Genomic DNA, 22,350 nt, shown 5'->3' on the forward strand with positions numbered 1-22,350 from the left:
CTCCACATCCTTGCTTTTAATCCAGAAAAGTCACTCTAAGGAACAAGTAAGCCATGTAAGAGCACAGAATGAGGAGGAAGCCTGTTTCCTGCCATAAATCCTTACAAACATCATCAGGAGATAGAAATACATTGTTATATCTAGCAGACAGACCTTAAGGAGTGGGGAGATCAGGGCAATTGCTTCAGGCCTCATAGATGGGCCACCTCCACCTTGACAAATGGTACATTCCAACTTGTGGATGACATTGACACAGGGTACAGTGAGGAGGACAGGGGTCTCCAATGGACATTCAACCTCTGGGTCTCTTGGTGTCTTGAAAATCCTGTAGACCAGGGTCAGGGAGCCTTTCTCAGCCTGAGGGCTGAATTCAGTTTTGGAGATGCTCTCACAGGCCTCATTCCAGTGTTGAGTGAGTGAGGCCAATGGCAAAAGAGGTGGGGGCCAAAATACCAAAACTATCAGCACATTGTAGCTTGAAGCGCTTTCTGCCAGTAACTCAGCCTTAGAAAAGGCCCTTCAGCCCTTTAGAATGAGGGAAAGAACAGTGCAAAAACTGGAGATCCACCAAATGACTGGCAGTTGGGGGGCAGGGGAAGGGGGTGTGGTCAGCTAGGAAAACCCAGAGGGCCAGATTGGGACCTCGGATGGCTGGATTTGGTCCATGGGCCTGTGGTTCAGCATCCCTGCTATAGTCCCAAGGATCCTACCAGTTCCTCTCTTTCTCCCTTTCCCTTCTCACTCTCCCTTTGCACTCCAAAGTACTTGAAGGTAGACAAGAAGACAGATGCAAGGAAGAGTGGAGGCAGAAGTGGAGGCAGCATGCCACACATGGTTATGGATGGATGTAGCTCACGATGTCTTAACATTTGAAATTGAACACTTCACTGAATAAGGTAAACGCAGCCATGAACATCTGTGCTAACCCTGACTTTCGTTTTGAGCTGAATGAGATCAAAATATTCATAACAGGAAGGAGCTTCTGACATATATTTGCTTTAAAGTGGGCAAGTCTCCCTTATTGTATTTGATTACAGTGTTCAGACATATGACCTAGTCTTACCTTACGCACTATTTATCTTCAAAATCATGCCTGCTTAATTCAACAGACCTTGCAAATAAAGTGACCTTGGAGTGGTAGAATTTTAATGGCATCCTTCTGATAACTCTCCAAGAGAAAATAAGCCAGCGCTCAGATACTAGGACTGGCAATATTCTTGGTGCAGTTGACTCCAGTTGTGGACATTGATTCTCCACACAGAGAGACTCATAAACATTGGCAGTGTGGGAGACACTGCTGCAGGGATCCTCCCTCAGCATGGGGATAATGTCTGAAGCCCCAGGCCAGATGGGAGAAGCTGTAGCATGGGCTCCACACTCATGCGGAGGGGCCGTGGCTCAGTGGCAGAGCACCTGCTTTGCATGTAGAAGGTCCCTGGTTCGATCTAGGGGTGTATGAAACCCCACTTACCTGGCTCCGCCGGGTTCTGCTGGGGGGGGGAGGCGCTCCGTCCCTCCCCCCAGAATCCTGCCAGAATCCTTGAATCTTCCCGGAATCCTGGCCGGCTGGCTCCGCTCCGCAGCCAAGCTGCGGAGCCGCCAGCCGGCTCCGGCCGCCCGCAGCCAGACATCTGGCCGCTGGGCAGCCCTGCAGGGACACAAATGGCAGCTGTCATAGCCGCCGTCATTTGCATCCCTTTCTTTCGCCGTGATAGGCTACATAAGTATTTATGTAGCCTATCACGGCGGGGGGGGGGGGAACCGAGCATACGCAAATGGCGGCGGCTACCGCCATTTGCGTATGCTCAGGTTTCCCCCCCTCCGCCGTGATAGGCTATGTAAATACTTAAGTAAGCATTTACGTAGCCTATCACGGCTAAAGAGGAAGACGCGAATGGTGGCCGCAGGACGGCCGCCATTCTCACAGCAGCGTAGACGGGAGCAGGTAGGTGCTCTGTTTCATGCGCCTTTCATGGGGCTGGGGCAGCAGGTACTTCGTCCCGCGTGCCTTTCGTGGGTTGGGGGGGGCTTCGTTCTGCGACGGGTTTCAGGGGACATTTGGCCAGTGCATTCGGCCTCACCGAGATCTGTTGCGGAATTCTCTGACATCCCTAGTTCGATCCTCGGCATCTCCAGGTATGGCTAGAGAAGGATCTTACCTGAAACCCTGGAGAGCCACTTCCATTCAGTATTAACAATGCTGGGCTAGGAGCAATTGTCTGACTCAGTACAAGGCAGCTTCCTGTGTTCCTATTATGTGGGGGGGTTACATTGCTCGGGCAATGTAGGAAAAGGCCCCATTGCAATGGCTTCCATGCCTAACCACCAGTATAACATTGGAAGAGGGCCGTAGTCCAGTGGAGGCTAGTGGCTCTGATTCTGGTGACGCTGTGAATCCATTCTGGGTTTCCGTCAGAACCAGCCAGAATTCTAAAGGAGCTATCCAAGGTGCTGAACCCTATCCCCAAACTAGGGTCAGCACCTTGGATAGCTCCTTTAGAGTTCTGCCTGGTTCTGACGGAAACCCAGAATGGATTCACAGCCCCACCGAAATCAGAGCCACCAGCTTCCACTGCCATTGTCTCATCTTAGGGGCTGTGTATGCTTTCCATCGGGAATTCAGATCTTGCGCCTCATGCGATACATACACCGTCCTGCTGGTTATTTGTTTATTTATTTATCACAGTTCTATACTGCCCAGTTGGCAGATGCCCTTGCAGTGGTTTACAGTCATAAACAGCAACAATACAATAACAACTGAAACAATAAATACAGCACCAAAATATTAAAAGATTAAAAAATAAAGCAATGCCACTTGATTAGCTAGGTCACCATCCACTCTCCCCCTTTTATACATTCCATCATGACATTACGGATTTTCCCTGCATAGTCGCCAGGATCTGGCTTGCCTGCGCCCCTGTGGTCGACTTGCACGTTGGTAAAGAAATACCTGGGATTACAAAAACACCACAAGGAGGCCTTTTAAGCTTCTCTCTTTCAAAGGAAACTTCTCCTGTAAAGGCTGCCGCTGAAACGTTCTACCTCAAAACAAGTGGAGAGCCAAAGAATCATATATAGTCTCTGAAAAGTAAATGGGGGAGAAATTTAAAGTTGCATTAGAACTAACAGAGGTGCTTCTTGATCTAGTATATCAGCACTGTTGCTATAAGGCCAGGTCCTAGAGGCCCTCCAGCAAATGACTCAAGTGACATGACTAGAAAGTGAGTGAGAGCTTAGTGCAGCCTGTGTCTGGTCAAGGGCTGTTGCTGCCTTAGTTGGTTGCTGCATGCCATATAATAAACACAATTGTTTTTAAGCTAGCCTGCCTCTACTACTGGTTCCTGACGAGACCTAAACAGAAATGCACTATACTTGAGATCTAACTTAACAGTCTTTTCAAAATAGCTATAAAATGTGTGCAGGAATCCAATTCAGGGCACCCACAGTCAGATGGAGGGCAACAGGAGGTAAGCCAAGAAGGTGGAGTTATTTATTTCACAGCCTCCTCTAGAGAGGAGCACAAATAGCTTCTCTGCACAAATATCCTGAAGGAGTGTAAAGGAGCTTCTGGCAAGAAATTAAACCTTGATTTACCAAGCAGCCCATCGGGTATCTTAAGGCAATGTCCCCATCAGCTTTGCCAGCTGGAACATCTGGAAAAGGAATGCATGATTCATAGGTGGATCTTGTAGGCTTGGCCTCGGGGGCTTGTACACATCACAGATGATAACTTGATTAACTTCATGCTTCTGCTGTAATGTTTATTTCTGCTCTTGTTCCCAAAATTTGACTGTAAAAAGGTATATATATTAAGATCTGCCATTACTTTGAAATGGGTGTGCATATGAGTGTATCCTGACATCTGAACAGCAGTGCACCTGTTCTGGGTTCCAATTTGTGCCCACTGATAGGGATGGACGGAACACTTACCTTCTGTTCTGTTTTGTTTCTGCGGTGGGGGGGAGGCTCTCCGTCCCTCCCCCTGGAATCCTCAACGGGGGGGAGGTGATCCCATCCTGCCCCCCGGAATCCTGCCCGGCTAGCTCCGCTCCGTGGCCAAGCTCCGCCCTGCCGCCATTTGTGTCCCTGTATTTACCCGTGATAAACTACGTAAATATTTACGTAGCCTATCACAGCAGGGGAAAAGAAAACCCACCGTATGTAAATGGCGGCGGCTACTGCCATTTGTGTACACTTTGTTTTTTCCTCCCTGCCGTGATAGGCTACATAAGTATTTACGTAGCCTATCACGGCCTCCGCAGGGATGTAAATGGCGTCCCTGCATTAGCCGTGATAGGCTACGTAAGTATTTACGTAGCCTATCATGGCTATGAAGAGAAGATGAAGCGAATGGCGGCCGCAGGATGGCCGCCATTTGCAAAGCAGCACGGACGGGAGCAGGTAAGTGCTCCGTTTCACGCGCCTTTTGTAGGTTGGGGGTGGCGGGGACTTCGTCCCGCGTGCCTTTCGTAGGTTGGAGGGTGGGGGCTTCATTCTGCAATGGATTTCGGGGGGCCGAATGCACTGGCATTCGGCCTCACCAAGATCCGTCTTGGAATTCTCTGACATCCCTACAACAGACTACTGAGAATGGATGTCAAGACTGATTTGAGTAATCTGGAGTTCCCTAAACCTCAGCCTACAAAGTACACATGTTTCTGATATGCTGTAATCTGGACTGTATAGTCCAAGGATAGGCAAGCTGGTGCCCTTCAGATGTTTTGGACTACAACTCCCACCACCCCCAGCCAGCATCACCAATGATCAGGGATTATGGGAGTTCTAGTCCAAAATATCTGGAGGGCATCAGTTACCTCCCCTGGTATAGATTGAACCACATTGACTCAATTATTCTGTTCTGGAGCTGTGGGTTAGTCATTGATGATGATACATTACTTGTACCTCACTCTTCCACCAATGTGTCAAGAGAACTGCCTACACATGAATAATACTATACAGACATAGAAGTATAACTATCAACATTAACTAAAATCAGCAATAAACAACACATAAGACAACTAACATTAAACCTTCTCCATTCAGGCGGAGATACAGAGGTTCCCCAAATGCAATTTACATTGCATAATTTGCACAGAAGTAGACCTACAACATAGTCTTCCCATGACATTATTGTCTTCTGTCCTCTGCATAATGTACCCAAATTTCAGCCTCTTACCACTTACCATTTACTTTCTGGGGGAGAGGAAAGGATGTGGGGCATAGAATACCTCAGAATCTATTGATTTTGCCATTGGGACATCTGTGTCCCCAAAACCATGCAATGTTTGGGGGGTATAAAATGTCCCCATGGGTTTTTTGAAAGACCACTGGTCTAGGGAAGCAGATTTAAATACACTGGGTGTCAGTAGGTTGACATGAACAATAGGATTTCATTGGGAAACATTTACCTCACCAGAGACAGATTCCATATGAGATTAGAAGAATACTCCACAAGACCAGAAATGTTAGTTCTAAGTAATATTAACATTTTACCTTGACAGCTCTGATATTTTTCTAATATTTTGAGTTTAAAACATACTTCTTCTGACACCACAGACATATTTTACTACCCCAGACCAGGATACATTGGGAAAAGGCTTGGGGTAGTAAAATGCTCTCACAAATACATTTGTGTATATGATTTTCTATGAGTTTAGCAGCTGAAATACTAAAAAGATTAAAAAATTAAAGGTCTCAGCAGATCTGTCTAAGATATTACACATTCAAAGCCCTTTGAAATGAAAGTGTTTTCAATATCTCACAGAAGAGCCGCAGAGAGGGACTGATGGATCTCAACTGGGACAATATTTAAGATCTGTAGCACCACCACAGAAAAATCCCTGTCTCTCACACTCACGCAATAGATGTCTCAACATGTCTTGGGGCAGCCCTTTTCCATCTCTTCAGTTCTAGGATATGGTGGGTTTCGCTCCAGTCCTGAACAATGAAATCTATGTTCACAAAATTCCCACACAACTTGACACAATTCAAGTTCCCACACAACTTGACACAATTCTGAACACATACTGAAAGTGAACTTTCCAAGTCATGAAGATAAATTAAGGTAAACCTATTTAATTCTGATATGCAAATCAGCTTTCAATAAGACCAATAAAATCAAATCATACCACATGCCTCGATCCAAAGTTATATTCAGTTTGGCTTGTCTTCTTAACATTAGCCTCATATAGTTGAAACTGACATTTAACCAGCATCCTGTTGTCTGTAATTATGTTCTGAGAGACTTATGCCCTATTTTTAAAATCATAGTGGAGGAACTATTTTATTTTTCCTTTTAAAACAAGCCATTATCCAACTTTCAGTTGTAAGCTACCCAGTCAGTCAGTAACTCCATGATTATGAGAATTTGTCATCCTAGCCCTTGATAGCCTTCATTAAGCTTTTAGGGCCAGCTCTTTATTAAACCAGGGCCTACAAGATCTCAATTATCTCTCTTTTTAGACAGTCTGGATAAATATAAATTATTGAATCCCATTTAGATGGGAACCATTGGCCTATTCCCCCCCCCCACGTTATCATTATGCAATTTCAGTGACTTTAAACATTCCTGTCAATAAGGTAACTGAATTTGTATTTCAGTTGGAATTGTCTCATTTTTATAGACAGTATTGATAGCTTGACATTCCCAATAGATATTTACTGTACCATATAGCGGTTACTCTCTCCTGTAACTGAAGATTCAAGAGATTTGGACTGGAAATGAACTTTCGGGAGCTGATAATCTCTCCCTCAAAGACAAAGACAAAGAGAAAAGGAGAGAGAGAGAGAGAGAGAGAGAGAGAGAGTTGAATAAGCTTTGTGGTGTACCAGGGATTGTGGGAGTTGAAGTTCTTCCAAGGGAGAGTAACAGCATGGATAGGTAGATCTCCAGGTGTTTGAGACTGCAACTCCCAGCATTCCTGACCAGTGGCTATGATGACAAGAGGCTTCTGGGACTTGAAGTCCCAAATATCTGGAGATCTTCCTTCTGCCCACCCCTAGGCCTAGTCTTTGATAGTTCCCATGGTCCTTTCATATGATCATGAGAAAACTACTAACCTGGGCAACAGAGGGGGTGGAGGGAGGGGGGAAATACCTTCCATTTTCACTTCTTCTGTAGCTGCTGCTCTTGGGCTGCCACCACCAATGGAGGGAAACGGAAGGTTGTGTTTGGGCATGGGGGCGGGGGTTGGGTGAATCCTTTCCAAGTCTCAGGAAATGTTCCCAACTTTTTTCTCTGAAACCTCAGAAAATTTCCAAGCCAATCCATGGAGAGCTTTGAAGGGCTCACCCATCTCTTGTTGTTGTTGTTGTTGTTGTTGTTATTGTTGTTGTTCAGTCGTTCAGTCATGTCCGAATCTTCGTGACCACATGGATCATAGCATGCCAGGCCTTCCTGTCCCCCGCTCTCTCCCGGAGTATGCTCAAGTTTATCACCCATCTCTAGTACATACTTAATTGAGGCTCTCCTCTCTTGTGCACAGTAGAAATTCTTGCACAAGACATGACTGGTTTCTCATGTCAGGCATGTAGCAACTTATTTATGTATTTATTTCGCTTAAACTAAAGCAGGAGCGCACAACCTTTTTGCCCCCTGAGGGCTATATTAGATGTTGGCAGGGGACCTGGGAGGTGTGGGTGTGCACGCGCACACACACACACACACACATCTATATATATATTCTTCACCCCCACCCCCTGGCATCCCAACAGGCATTGGTGCTTTCACGCCACCTTTAGTGATGCAGAAGCAGGGATGTCAGCTGTTTCTGGATTGCTGGGAAGGTGAGGAAGCAAACAAAAAGCCTCATGTTGTGGATTGCATTCCTTTTAATCCAGGGGTGCACAACCAATGGCCTGTGAACTGCATGCAGCCCCAAGTTGTGGGATGTGCAGCCTCTATGTTTCACACACACACACTGCTGATTTCCTCCCCTGTGCCCATCAGCATAGCTACTTTCACATTGCTAATGGTATATGAAAGGAGTGATAACCATTGAGGCCACCAGAAGGGGAAGGAAGCTCAAGCCTCCTCACAGCCACCCCAATGGATATTGCTGCTTTCATAGATATATCAGGAACGCTGGGAGCCGAAGTCCCAAACACACAATATTCCCCCTTCTCCCCCCCAAGGTGGAACAATCTTCTGGGCAACCATTATTGGATTTCTTAAGGAATAGGATGTGTTAGGAATACATCTACATACTTCTTGGTCCCAAGACATGGTCTGGAGGCACATGAGATGGTCACCTTGCTGAAGCTAAGCAGGTCTGGGCCTGGTCAATGCTTGGAGGGGAGATCACCTGGGAACCTTGAGTTCCATGATGGAAGAAAAATGGGATATAAGTGCAGTAAATAAATAATAAATATTAGTGGTGCAAAGGTAGCAATGCCCATCAGTGGCCGCTGGGGATTGGGGTGGAAATTGGGAGAAGTAGCAAGGGGGTGCACAACCCACATCCAGGGGCTGCATGCAGTCTGCAGGCCATACATAGGCTGTTCAGCTCTGGACTACAGGAATGCAATCCTGAATGTCAGGCTGTGTGTCTAATCCAAGTGAATTCATCAAGAATGTTAGGCATCATAGATCCATTCCCATTGATTTCACTGGGAAACAGGCCTAGTTCACCTATGCATGATGTCTGCAATATGTGTGAATGGGCCATCACAGGTATTATACAGGGGATATGTATTTTGTATCCCCACAAACAATGTTTTCAGTGGAAAGAATTCAGACACATCAGCAGCCAACCATCGAGTATATAATAATCAAAACACAGAGAAGTCAAGTGTATGTGTGAGCCAAGCCTATGCCATGCGTCCCTTTCTCTAATTTGTACCCAGCACCTCTTTCAATTGCTATTTGAATGTTGCAAATGATTCTGTCATTATTTTCAGGAGCAAAAAGACATGTAGATGTATCCTGATGTATCTTGTTTCTAAAGAAATCCAATAATGGTCGCACAGGACTTGGGGACGGGGGTGGCGGGTAGATGGGATATGTCCAAGAATTTTTGAATGTGTTGTGTAAGGCTTCCCAAAAGCATTTCTCATTTTTTTGAAAAGTTTTTTATTAACAAGATCTCAAAAGCTTAATGAATTCACACTCGTCTGCAGGGTCTTAATATTCCACTTTGAATCCAATTCTTTCCTGGTAGAAAGCTTGACCTTTAATCTTCATTTCCAAATTGCTCCAAATGCATGCCATGCTGCACTGCTTTGAGTTTACCCTTTGTTTTTCAGGAGCCTTCATTCATCATTGCATATACTCTAGGCATTATTAGAAAAATAAGTGACATTTCCTAGGTTCTTTGCTGGGTAGTGGGGGAATCCTCTGGGCAATTTAATTTCCTGTGATGGTGTGAGTCTGTCCTTTGGGAGAGAAGAGTGCTAATACTAAGCAGATCACTGAAAACTGACTTTTTTGGACTTGCAAGGCAGGCAGTCAATCAAAAGCTTGTGTGCTGCATGAAAACGGCAAGTGTGTTGTGAGAGCTAAATGAATTCTATAATCAAAGCCTCATGAAGACCCAAAGAAAGTACATATTCACAGAAGAGACTTCTGATGGCTGCATGTTTGTAGTAGTAGTAGTAATAGTGTTATTAGCATTAGTATTTATTATTAAATATGTATTATAATTTAAATAATTAAAATTTATTAAAAGAATTTATAAATCACTCTTCTGTCAAACCAGGGCCCTCAAAGCAATGAACAAGTAAAAGCCATAAAATAATACACTAGAATCTTAAACAATCAAAACAGAAATAAACCATTATTTCAAACCGGCCAAAAGAATATGCTCTGGACTCCTTCCTTGGATGGAAGCAGCAAAATGTGCTGTATCTCAGATGGTAGCAGGTAATTCATGCAGCCTTGGGTGTGGTTTGTATAGTCAGTCCCTCTCAACACAGCAGCATTTTCACTCCCAGAGGAGACTGAGCAGTATGGCTCTGCCTGATTCATTGCTCTGGCAGGGCCAGCCCTACCATGAGGTAAAGTGAGAGGGATGCTTCAGGCAACACATGCTGAGGGAGTGGAGAGTGGTGGCAGCCCACCTAGCCATTCCCCTCTGTGGGAAGCTCAGAAGAGATTTGTCCCTGATTACCCTCTTTTGCAACTCAGGCTTTGCAAGATTCAGGCTTTCATCATACCCAGCAACTGAGACCTAATTGTTTAGATATAGGCCAGGAGTGGGCAACTTGGGGCCCTCCAGATGCTACTGGACTGAAACTCCCATCAGCCTGTATTGCCCCTGCAGTAGGCTTCAAACTCTTAATTTAGAGGTGCCACGGTAGTGATAAATCAGATCCAGGCTTACTTACAAGGAGATACTTTATTGAGTACAATCAGCACACAGGCGTACCCAATAGTTGGATCAGACACCTTCTCTGAACCCAGAGCCATGGGATAAAATGGGTCTTATAGCATACATGTTAGCAGTGAGGCAGCACGACACTAGCAAGTGTCAACTAGCGTTCATTCCCAGCATAGACTAGCAGTGCTTGGTTCCCAGCACTGCCACCTGCAGCTTTAAGACAAACTTCGCTTCCCAGGCACTTCTTGATAAGACACTCCATTCATTAGTCTGGAATGCGCTTGAGGCCACAAAGAGCCTTATCGCTCTTTGACTCATCCTGGTAAATCAAGAGGCTTGTTAGGGAAAACAGCAGCTTTCTGAACCAAAGTCAGAGAGCATTATGGGGCATGTAAGCCCCTCTAACATTACTGATAGCTTGGTTCAGGCCTGGGGCCTTACACAGCCTTAGCCAGCATAGACAATGTTGAGGGATACTGGCAGCTCCTACTGGGGATGCAGTGGCCAGTTCAGTGTAAGAGAGATGAGCTTCAATCCAGGATGGAGGGCAGGGCAGGGGAGGGCAACTCTGCAGGTGGAGAAGAGGAAACTGCTAAAAGAAGAGTAGCTGATGAACATGTGGAAAGCACATCTCCCTGGTAGTAAAAACACAATAACAACCAACAACAACAACAACAACAACCCATTTGCTGACCTTTTGCACTCCCCAAATCAGCTACCTAGTGGTAGGGCTGGCTCTGGGAGGAAACAGGCTCAGCTGCAGCACCTGCCTTACTTTGCCTAATGGTAGGGCTGGCTCTGGGAGGAAATGTGTTGCCCTGCCAAGATGATTCCCCCTCTGCCTTGGATCCCCACTCAAAAATAGCACTTTATGATGTGTTCATCCCTGAGTGGAGCATCCAAGAATCCAGTCTCCTGCATGCAGGTTCCCTTTCCTTTGAAAACAGCAGGCCTAGAATCCACCCTTGACACATGTGTTAAGCAACCACGGTATACCAGGAAATGTACGATCTTCTCTGTGATGAGTACGTATTTTACCAAGTGGAGAAAACCCCTACATTGCCTAGTCCGAACAGTGTGCACCCTTTGGTTTCCCCTGCTTGGTAAGTCTAAGGTCCAGTACACCACAGAATACAATGGGGAATTACTATGGCTGCTGAAGGGCAGCCAAGTAACTGGATGTTTAGGGAGAGACAGCATGCCTGGGGCCATGTTCAAATTTCTCTGCTAGAGACAAACCACTTTTTCCTCACAAATCTGTCTTCTCTGAAAGAAAAAACACATACCACAGAGCACTATCCTGGCATGATGTGTAAATGATGGTACTCTGCAGAAGGAATGGTGCATACATAATGTCACAGAAACCACAAGGTTATTTGGGATGGGATACCTCAAGACATCTACAAGTCTAGCTGAGTGCAGATGAGTGGCAGATGTATAGCCTGCCCTGGAGAAACTCTGCAATTGTGCAGTGGGCAATCCTTTGAGGTGTGCTACAGCCAGGGACAGGTGATGAGAGACGATGTAGATGGGAAGGAAGATGCAAGAGAAACTGTGGGGAGAGTAAGGTGGGGAAACAAAGTGTTTGGGGGGATTTATGTCCTATTGTAATCTCATTTGACTGTTTTCTCTGGTACTCTTCTTCCCTTTATATAAGCTAATGCCAGACAACCTGTCTTTTCATTGGACAGCAAAGCAATCTGTAGTGTACAACCCCCGGCCGTGCCACAATGGGCACCACTGTAAGGCTGCCAAGACAGCAGACAGTCCACCTACAAAGGTGTTTTCACGGTCCCTAAAGTTGCTATTCAGATGAGGAAGAGTGGCTTTGCAGATGAAGAAGAGAACTGGCAAAGTTTCCAAAGCATGTTCTCCTTGCTTCCCACAAGGTAACGTTGTATGTGGATAAGTCCAACAAAGCTTGATAACATTAGGGCAGCAATCCTAGGCATACTTACCTGAGAGTAAGCCCCATTGGATTCATTGGGACTTTCTTCTGAGTAGACATGCACAGGCTTGTGCAGTAAGTGTTTCTGGGTGTTCCTGCTGTTTCTAAAATGCCTGGTTTTTAATGTAGTTGCAATGGTGATGAGAAAAAGGAAGCATTTACACAGTGGGGCCATTAGGCAATTTCAGACTCTGGACTTACTGGTCTTCCCGGGGAAGGGGCTCTTTTGAGAGTAATATGCCTTACTTCACTGACTTCCTGCTGTGTTCGGGGGCCCTCCTGATCCATTTTGTTGAGCAGTACCCTGAACCTCTGCCCCAAAGTCCAACCTTGGTGGGATCACTGAGTTTATATGAGTTTGTAGTGTACAATCACTTAAAAAAATCCTGAAAGACTGGATTGCAAAAGGGTTGGCCAAGCTTGTTGAGTAGCTCATTAAATCTCAGTGTGTTAATTCATGATGACCGTGTGTATTGGCCCCAGGAGCGTAGCCAAGTCATTTATACTGTTAGAGGGGCCTAGAGATCCATAATGCTTGCTTAAGTTCATTATTGTTGCAATTCCCTTGCTAGTAAGACCCTGAGCATGTGAAGATGATTCAAAGGGCTGATAGCACAGCCTAGCACAATCCATAATGAGTGAGAGTGTCATCAAGCACTCTGCCTGGAAAGCGAAGTTTGTTTACAGGTAGCTGTGCTGAGAACCAAGTGCTGTTAGTCTACGCTGGGAATGAACGCTAGGGGGTGCTTGCTGCTGTTATGCTGCTTTATTGCTAACATGTATTGTATAAAACTAGGGGTGGACGAAAGTCCCTTACCTGTCCTCGAAGGACGTTCGTGGTGGGGGGGAGGTGCTTCGCTGGTCCCCCCGCGAAGTTCCGGCCAGGGGGGGAGGCTTCCCGCCTCGGCCCGGCCGAAATTCAGGCCGGGGGGGAGGCTTCCCGCCTCGGCTTGGCCGAAATTCAGGCCGGGGAGGAGGCTTCCCGCCTCGCCCGGCCGCGAACGCGAAAGTTAAAAAAAACAAAAAAAACGCCCCCCGATAGGCTACGTGACGATTCACATAGCCTATCACGGCTAGATCTGCAAAGTCAGCCGTGATAGGCTACGTCAATCCTCACGTAGCCTATCACGGGTGACTTTAAAAAAAAAATTAAAAAAAGCGCGTACACTAATGGCGGCCCCCATAGGGAGCCGCCATTCGCGTTCCTTATTTAGTCACTGTAGTCTACGTAAATGTTTACGTAGACTACGGCGAAAATAAGGGCAACGCAAATATCGTTGCTCTTATTTTCGCCGTAGTCTACATAAACATTTACATAGACTACAGCGACCAAAGAAGGAACGGGAATGGCGGCTCCCTATGGGGGCCGCCATTATCCGTACACACTTTTTTTTTTTTTTAAGTCACCCATGATAGGCTACGTGACGATTGACGTAGCCTATCACGGCTGACTTTGCAAATCTAGCCATGATAGGCTACGTTAATCGTCACGTAGCCTATCAGGGGGCGTTTTTTTTTTCTTTTATTGCAATGGCGGTGGCGGCAGCTGGTCAAAAGACCGGCTGCCGCTCCCGCCCCGCTCGAACACCCGCCGAACTGCCAGCTGGACCCGCCGCCAGGAGGGACATTCGGCGAAGGTAAGTCCCGTCCCGGGGGCGGGGGCGGGGGGCGGGGGGGTTCGGAGGATTTCTCCCCGAAACTTGTTCGGGGGGCCGAACACGTTGGTGCTCGGCCCCCCGAAGTTTCGGGGAGAAATTCTCTGCCAACCCTATATAAAACCCATTGTACCAGATGGCTCTGGGTTCAGAGAAACTGTCTGATCCAACCATTGGGTACGCCTTTGTGCTGTAAGTTACCCAATAAAGTACTCCTTGTAAGTAAACCTTTGAGTCTGATTTACCATGATCTTGGCACCTCTAACCTAGGAGTTCAATGCCCACGGCCGGGGCAATACTAGGGATGTACGAAAGTTGCTTACTGTTTCGCGGAATCTTTCGCGAAGGGGGGGAGGCGCTCCATCCCTCCCCTCAGGAATCCTTGACTGCCTGCTCCGCTCCGAGGGGATTCCACAGAGCCGCCGGCTGGCTCCGCCAGCAGCTGGACATCCAGCCGCTGGCTAGCAGGGACACAAATGGCGGCTGCCATAGCCGCCGCTGTTTGCGTCCCTGTATTCAGCCGTGATAGACTTACATAAAGACTTACGTAGCCTGGGTTTAAAAATAAAAAACGCGTATGCAAATGGCGGCGGCTATGGCTGCCGCCATTTGCGTTCCTTATTTTTGGCCGTCTTAGTCTACATAAATATTTACATAGACTAAGACGACGAAAATAAGGGAGAACGCAAATAGCGTAGCAGGCGCTATTTGCATTCCCCTTTATTTTCACCGTCTTAGTCTATGTAAATATTTACGTAGACTAAGACGGCCAAAAATAAGGAACACAAATGGTGGCGGCCGTAGCCGCCACCATTTGCGTACATGTTTTTTTTAAAAAAACCAGATGTGATAGGCTACGTAAGTCTTTACGTAGCCTATCACATCTATGTAAAAAAAAAAACACAGAAGCGACCAGACTTCAAATGGCAGTGGTGGCAGCCAGTTGGAAGACCAGCCGCCGCCGCCACTGAAGTCACCACTGAAGCCGCCACAATCCGGAACATCTGCCCCAGGTAAGTCTCATCCTGGGGGGGATCCACGGGGGGCAGGGGGGTGGCAGGCCGTTCCGCCATGGATTTTGGGGTAATAAACTCAGAACAATGATCAGTAAGGTCCCATGGCAAGTGACTCTAATGGGAAAAGGAGTCCAAGATGGGTGGGAGCTTTTTAAAAAGGAAATTCTCAAGGCACAATTACAAACCATTCCAACAAGAAGAAAAGGTGGAAGACAACAAAAGAAGCCAATGTGGCTTCACAAAAAGCTTACTTAGAGATGACCTGAAAACAAAAAAGGTCACATATAGGAAGTGGAAATAAGGCCAAGCAACACAAAGGAAGAGTCCAGCCTGTAGCACAGAATTGCAGGGGTGGCGTCAGGAAGGCTAAAGCTGAGAATGAGCTGAGGTTAGCAAGGGATACTAAAAGCAACAAAAAGGCTTTCTTCAGCTACGTGCATAGTAAAAGACAGAGGAAAGAAATGGTAGTTCAGCTATTAAAGACGGATGGCAAAATGATAACAGATGACAAAGAAAAGGCAGAGGTGCTCAATTCCTATGTTGGCTCAGTCTTCTCCCAAAAGAGGGTCTATGAGCCCCCTGGCAAAGGCGAAGTACAGGCTGAAGGGGCAGGATTGCAGCTGGAGATCGATAGGCATATGGTCAAAGAACATCTAATTACTTTGAATGAGTTCAAATCTCCAGGGCCAGATGAACTGCACCCTAGAGTAATAAAGGAATTGGCAGAAGAACTCTCAGAACCGCTGTCTATTCTCTTTGAGAAATCATGGAGGATGGGGGAAGTGCCAGATGACTGGAGGAGGGCTAATGTTGTCCCTATCTTCAAAAAGGGTAAAAAGGAGGAATCTGGGAACTACAGACCAGTCAGTCTGACATCAATCCCTGGGAAAATCCTGGAGCAGATGATAAAGCAATCCATCTGGAAGCACCTTGAAAACAATGCAGTGATTACTCGAAGCCAACATGGATTTGTCAAGAACAAATCCTGCCAGATGAATCTGATCTCATTATTTGATCAAGTAACCTCCATTGTGGACCATGGGAATGCTGTAGACATAATATACCTTGACTTCAGCAAAGCTTTCAACAAAGTGCCCCATGATATCCTGATGAGCAAACTAGCTCAAAGTGGGCTAGATGAAACAACTATCTGGTGGATCCACAGTTGGCCACAAAATCAGACTCAAAGAGTGCTTATCAATGGGACCTTCTCAAACTGGGGAGAGGTAACGAGTGGGGTACTGCAGGGCTCAGTCCTGGGCCCAGTGCTCTTCAACATTTGTATTAATGACTTGGAAGTGCAGGAAATGCTGATCAAATTTGCAAATGACACAAAATTGGGTGGGATAGCTAATACTTTGGAAGACAGAAACAGAATTCAAAGTGATCTGGATAGACTGGAGCGCTGGGTAAAAAACAACAGAATGACATTGAATAGGGATAAATGGCAAGTTCTGCACCTAGGAAAAAGAAACCAAATGCACAGTTACAGGATGGGGGAGACGTGGCTCAACCACACTACAAGCGAGAAGGATCTTGGAATTGTTGTCGATCACAAGCTGAATATGAGCCAACAATGTGATGTGGCTGCAAAAAAGGCAAATGCTATTTTGGGCTGCATTAAGAGAAGCATAGCTTCCAAATCCCGGGAAGTACTAGTTCCCCTCTACTCAGCACTGGTTAGGCCTCATCTGGAGTACTGTGTCCAGTGCTGGGCACCACACTTTAAGAAGGATGCAGACAAACTGGAGAGGGTTCAGAGGAGGGCAACAAAGATGATCAAAGGACTGGAAACAAAGCCCTATGAAGAGAGACTGAAAGAACTGGGCATGTTTAGCCTTGAGAAGAGAAGACTGAGGGGAGATATGATAGTGCTCTTCAAGTACTTGAACGGTTGTCACAGAGAGGAACGCCAGGATCTCTTCTCGATCATCCCAGAGTGCAGAACACGGAATAATGGGCTCAAGTTACAGGAAGCCAGATTCCGGCTGAACATCAGGAAAAACATCCTGACTGTTAGAGCAATACGACAATGGAACAAATTCCCTAGGGAGGTGGTGGGCTCTCCCACACTGGAGGCATTCAAGATGAGGCTGGACAGCCATCTGTCGGGGATGCTCTGACTTGGATTCCTGCATTGAGCAGGGGGTTGGACTCGATGGCCTTGTAGGCCCCTTCCAACCCTACTATTCTATGATTCTATGATTCTAGGGGCAGAGATCCTGGTGGGCATTCAGAGAGGTGTCTGTGGACACATCACGACAGAGACCCCAGCAATATAAGATGTCTTCTTACAAAGTGTCAAGTGAAGAGCAATTAAAAATGCCTGTTAAGGAATAATTAACAATGTGGAGATGTCAATGCATAGTAAAGGAGTAATTGTAGAGGACACATGAAGACACAAGCAGGTTGACAATGAATTCTGGGTAATTTATGAAAACTAATTGGCAAAGTGGTTTGGAAAACATCCCAAAGAAAAAGTGTTGGATTGTAAAGTCCTATCACTTGGGTCAATGAGTTACTTGAGTAATGAAGGGTGAGGCTGTATTATTCAAGGCCAAAGGAGTATTTAAAGTTTTTTTTGCTTACCAGTTAATGAGAAATAAATGTTGTATGAGGTATAAGCATCAAAAAGCGTGATATGTAGTCAACTGGAAGTATTTATGTACTTAGATTTAATTAGCAAATTTTGAGGAAGGAGTTGTTTTCCCAAAGATATAATTCAAAATTAATTATATCTAGTTTGAGTGCTGAACATTTAAGCCTTTCTTATATGTTTTAATTTTATGGTAACTTTTTAGGAGCTAAGACAGTGGGCACTATCCAATACTGCCACTGCGCTCCTGCTCGTTCTCTTGCACGAGCAGGCCTACCACTCATGCAACAGAAAGCAAGTGATTCAAAAAGTAACTCCAGAAACAAGAAGAAACGCTTGTTGCTGGATCAGGACAGGTTAGCTGTCTTCTGCGAGCTCTGCTGACATGCCCCATTCTAGGTTGCTTTTAGAACCGCTAGCTCCCTGTTGCACTGGAGATGGGTCCTGTTGGGATGCAGGCAGACCTGAATACTGCCCCATGAGTCCTAATTTATGGGATAGCTAGATAATATTAGTTATGAGGTAATCTCTACACAAAAACAGAAAAGGTGTGTTCTAATTTTGGAATGAGGCCACTTCTTTGCCATCTAGATAAAAGCTCACCAACACTGTGTACCTGTCAGCTGAACAGCCTATTCAAACCTGAATAGAAAACTTGGTATTTAGATAAAAGCTCTCCCTTTAGACGATTAAGATCTTAACATCTTTATCAACATTCTCCTTTATAAACAGCGGAGGCCATTGGCTCCAATTTCAGTGGGGCTGTGAATCCATTCCGGGCTTCAGTCAGAACCAGCTAGAACTCTAAAGGAGCCACCAAGGTGCTGAATCTATTTGGGGGATACGGTTCAGCACCTCGGATAGTTCCTTTATAGTTCTGGCTGGTTCTGACTGAAACCCAGAATGGATTTACAGCCCCACCAAAATCAGAACCACCATCCTCCACTGTTCATAAGAAGCCATTCTTTTTTATCTTATGTAAGATGTTATATTTTGATGTGGTTTTATAAGAAGTATATATATTTTATTTTATATTTAAGAAAAATTAAAAAATGGATCCCTAATTTTTCCAATACAAAATTAAAAAACTGAATTCAAACATTTGGGGGGAGGGGGTATATCCTCTGTGTAATATGTATTAATCAGCTATCAATAGTTAAGTGGCAGCTAAAGGCTTCCTAAGTACTAGAACTGTAGTTTGGTAACACTATGCAAAGTCCAAAGTTCTTGTGTCTCCTGGGTCCTGGAGCCTGACATGTTGAGCTCCTTTCTGCATTTGATTGCCCACTGGAAAGAAGGGTTTGGGAGCAAGCGGGAAGGTTAATGATTTCAGAAGGTTCATTTTCCACAAGATTCTTATAACTGCCATCCATAATATTCAGGTCTCTGTTGTCCTAATCCAGCCATATGGGGTTCCCCCGAGGACCACACACCCCTCCCCAGGCCCCGCCCCATCTGAACACCAAACATTTGGTGGTTTCCTGGCTGTTGTACAGTTTGCTTCCCATCCTAAAAGGTTGAGATGCCTCTCCTAAGGCTTAGTTACTGGCAGTAAAAGCTTTAAACTAAAATATGCTGGTATTGTTGGTCCTGCCCATTTTGTCTTTGGCCACTCCCACTTTTGCCCCACCCACTACTGGAATGCAGCCCCCCCCCCCCCAGGAAATGAAATCTGGCCCTATGGCTGAAAGAGGTTCAACACTCCTGATATATACCATTTAAATCCGTCTTAGTCTGCAATCTTTTGCAAAGGTACTAGAAATTATGACTGCAATCTCATCCATACTTACATGGGAGTAAGCCCCATTGATCACCATGGGACTTACTTCCAAGTAGACATGCATCGGATTGTGCTGGAAGTCCTTTTGAAAATTCAGCGAGAACTCCAGAAAACTCGGCTTCAACTCCTCTGCTACAACAAGATTATTCAAACAAGATCAGAGAAAACAGCAAGGAGTATCTTTAAACCCTGTGCACCATTAGGACACATTTGTCATCCCAAGTACAGCTTCTGACTTGGTGCTATTTTTCTTTGATACGATACCTTCGTTGGCATTGGCGAAATTATAAGCTTTGTCCTGTAATGCATTTTGCCCAGTAAATACATGGAACAAAAAATAGAGCCGGTTCAGAACACAATCATTGCATTGTAAGCCAGGAACATAATTGGAGAGTCTTTATCATTCTATCCTGTAGTGTTTGCAGCTGTGAGAAGCATAACCCAGATAATAAGGATGTGATAATGTTACTGAAACCTGCTGATATAGGAGCAGCTCCTGTGACAGCTAATTTATTCCACGTGGCTCAATCATTATTTTTTCTCTTGTCTGCAAGATTTATTAACCGTTATATCACTGCCTGTCAATTAGTGGAAACTGATTAATGAAATCTGGACAACTTGTGGGGATATTTCCCCCACCCCTTATATTCCCCATGGCCCCAAATAAAAAGTTTTTCAAACAAGCCACATAGTCCCAAATGACGCAATCTTGGATCCACTATGTACAGACTCAGTGCACAATAAAACTATTTTTTTTCTTCCAGCTGGCTGCAGGAGGAGACATGAAACAGCAAATACTCCTCCCCCAAGCGAGCTAGGCCCAACTACTATGGTCACATTTATTGACTGATTAATTACATTTCTACATTTCTAATCTTCCCAATAACTGATGTTCTCTGGGTGGATTGTTGTTCAGTCGTTAAGTCGCGTCCAACTTTTTGTGACCCCATGGACCATAGCCATGCCTTCCTGTCCTCCACTCTCTCCCAGAGTGTGCTCACGTTCATATTCATTACTTAGCCTTGTGATACATTCCATGGGGTTTTCTTGGCAAGAATACTGGAGTGGGTTGACATTTCCTTCTCCAGTGGACCACATTTTGTCAGAACTCTCCGCCATGACCTGTCCATCTTGGGTGGCCCTGCACGGCATAGCTTATGGCTTCACTGAGTTACGCAAGCCCCTTCGCCACAACAAGGCAGTGATCCATGAAGGGGCTGGGTGGATTACAAGGAGTTAAAAAACTAAAATGCCATAGAACAGTTAAAAATATAAAATACAATACAAAAATTTCAAAGAATAAAATACAATATAATGCAAAACAATAATTGATAAAACAGCCATAAAAATCTAGAACTAGGTCTCTAAAATGCTTGGGAGAAAAGAAAGGTCTTTGCCTGGCACCAAAAAATAACAACAAAGGCACCAGGCAAAACCTCTTTGAGGAGTTTATTCCATAAGTGGGATGCCACCACTGAGAAGGCCCTCTCTCTTGTAACCATCTGCCTAGCTTCCCTTGGCTGGAGGACCTGGAGGAGAGCCTCCAAAGATGACCTAAGGGACCAAGCAGGTACATGTGAGAGGAGATGTCCTTTAGGTACTCTGGTCCCAAACCATTTAGGGCTTTAAAGGTCAACGCCAAAACTTTGCATTGGCCTCAGAAATAGGTTGGAAGCCAGTGCAGCTGGTGAAGCTCTGGTGTTGTATAATCATATTAGTAACCTAGCAGCTCTAGCATAGCATTATGACATCATCGCATCCAGTATGAATCATAGAATCATAGAATAGAATCATAGAATCATAGAATAGTAGGGTTGGAAGGGGCCTACAAGGCCATCGAGTCCAACCCCCTGCTCAATGCAGGAATCCAAGTCAGAGCATCCCTGACAAATGGCTGTCCAGCCTCGTCTTGAAGGCCTCCAGTGTGGGAGAGCCCACCACCTCCCCAGGTAATTGGTTCCATTGCCGTATTGCCCTGACACTCAGGAAGTTTTTCCTGATGTTCAGTCGGGATCTGGCTTCCTGTAACTTGAGCCCATTATTCCGTGTCCTGCACTCTGGGATGATCAAGAAGAGATCCTGGCCTTCTTCTCTGTGACAACCTTTCAAGTACTTGAAGAGCGCTATCATATCTCCCCTCAGTCTTCTCTTCTCAAGGCTAAACATGCCCAGTTCTTTCAGTCTCTCTTCATAGGGCTTTGTTTCCAGTCCCCTGATCATCTTTGTTGCCCTCCTTTGAACCCTCTCCAGTTTGTCTGCATCCTTCTTAAAGTGTGGTGCCCAGAACTGGACACAGTACTCCAGATGAGGCCTAACCAGTGCTGAGTAGAGGGGAACTAGTACTTCCTGGGATTTGGAAGCGATGCTTCTATGAATGCAGCCCAAAATAGCATTTGCCTTTTTTGCAGCCACATCACATTGTTGGCTCATATTCAGCTTGTGATCGACGACAATTCCAAGATCCTTCTCGCTCGTAGTGTGGTTGAGCCACGTATCCCCCATCTTGTAACTGTGCATTTGGTTTCTTTTTCCTAGGTGCAGAACTTGGCATTTGTCCCTATTAAATGCCATTCTGTTGTTTTCTGCCCAGCACTCCAGTCTATCCAGATCACTTTGAATTTTGTTTCTGTCTTCCAACGTATTAGCTATCCCTCCCAATTTTGTGTCATTTGCAGATTTGATCAGCATTCCCTGCACCTCCTCCTCCAAGTCATTAATAAAAATATTGAAGAGCACTGGGCCCAGGACTGAGCCCTGCGGTACCCCACTCGTTACCTTTCCCCAGCTTGAGAAGGTCCCATTGATAAGCACTCTTTGAGTCCGATTCTGTAGCCAACTGTGGATCCACATGATCGTTGTTTCATCTAGCCCACTTCGAGCTAGTTTGCTCATCAGGATATCATGGGGCACTTTGTCGAAAGCTTTGCTGAAGTCGAGGTATATGATGTCTACAGCATTCCCACGGTCTACAAGGGAGGTGACTTGATCAAAAAATGAGATCAGATTTGTCTGGCAGGACTTGTTTTTGACAAATCCATG

Source organism: Heloderma suspectum, chromosome 3 (genome assembly GCF_057233095.1).
Source record: "Heloderma suspectum isolate Gila_16-S chromosome 3, 16-S_ref, whole genome shotgun sequence".
Taxonomy (NCBI): Eukaryota; Metazoa; Chordata; class Lepidosauria; order Squamata; family Helodermatidae; genus Heloderma; species Heloderma suspectum.